The sequence below is a fragment of the Lupinus angustifolius genome, chromosome LG16 (genome assembly GCF_001865875.1).
Source record: "Lupinus angustifolius cultivar Tanjil chromosome LG16, LupAngTanjil_v1.0, whole genome shotgun sequence".
In the NCBI taxonomy this organism is placed as follows: Eukaryota; Viridiplantae; Streptophyta; class Magnoliopsida; order Fabales; family Fabaceae; genus Lupinus; species Lupinus angustifolius.
In genome coordinates, this window is record NC_032024.1 from 6,230,905 (window position 1) to 6,232,359 (window position 1,455).

Consider the following 1,455-nt stretch of genomic DNA (forward strand, 5'->3'; position numbering starts at 1 on the left):
GGATTCCAATTTTGCCCTTTTCTGCTAATCAAACGTATTTTCACATGGTTTTTCAAACACCTGCACCCAAAAAAGTTCCCAACAACATTCATATACCATATTCTACACATTTCATCAACAATCATATATATTCAAAAGCATTCAAACATAAAAATCTTGGATTTCTTAAAACCCAAGTTAACCCCACAACCTTTGAGATAGTTTAGGAGATCCGGGTGTCATATTCGGATACCACTATGTCACGATGTGTTCTCTCTCACTTGAGTGAAGCGTGCTTTACGAAATCACTATGGTTCGGTTGGGTTGCAAGGTTCAAATGTCGGAAGTCTTTGTAACTACTATAATAAAACTCGTTAGTTTGCCGATATTTTAAAACTCATTACTATTAAAATACTTAAAACTCTTTCATCCATCCATTTTTCAACTTGTCCAAAGCCATGGTTAAAGGCTTAAACAAGTAAAAATTCATATATTAAAACAATGTAATAACTTCTTGAAAACAACTTGTTCATAGTTTCAAAACACATTTTTCATGAGTTCAAGAACACTCATTTTCGGTTTTGCTTCCAAAATGAGTTAGAAAGTGTTTTAGAAAATTTCAACGGTTGAATATGTTCTTGACATACTCATGAACAACATACTTCAATATAGTCAACATCCATTGGTTGAATGTGAAGAGATTGAAGATTGAAAGAAGAAGAAAATGAAGAAGAAAAGATGATGAGAGTAACTTACTCTCAAATCTTCAAATTGCCAAGCTTTTTGCAAAGTGTTAATGCATGAAGATACATGGGTATTTATAGAGTTGTGGGGTGGGAGAAATCTGATTTCTAAACCCATTTCCCAAGGCAATCTAGCAAATCCAAGAAGGTGAGTGAATCATGGGTTAAGTGAGTGATTTAGGGGATTTGGTGGTAGTAAATCAAGGCATTAATGAGTAAAATTTATAAGATTTAGTAAGTAGATTTTGTGAAGTGACTCATGCGAAGCGACGACTTCGGCGAAACGCACGCGATTAAAACCATGCTCGAGTATTGTCGGCCAATATTCGAGTAGCCAAAAATGATCGCCTGATTTTACTTTACGGTTGGAACTTCGAATTTCGGCATTCCGAGTGAAAATACTTTAGAAAATAGTTATGGACCAACTCAGGGTCTATCTTGACTCAAAATGTGATTACGAAGCCAATGGCGCGATTGGAATTTGATTCCAAGTTACGGAACTCAAAAACCACTTTTGAGCCGTATCGGGTGAGATTTGATCTTGATAGTGGTCCGAAACCGACTGTCTCCGAAAATCATGAAAATTTACCACCAAATTGGAAATAGAATTTCAAGACTAAAACTCAACTAGAGTTTCATCTAATTCTTTATCGAAAATTCCCAGAAATCCATTTTCGGAAATATAATTAATAAAATATTAATAAAATCTTATAATTCAAAATCATAAAATTCG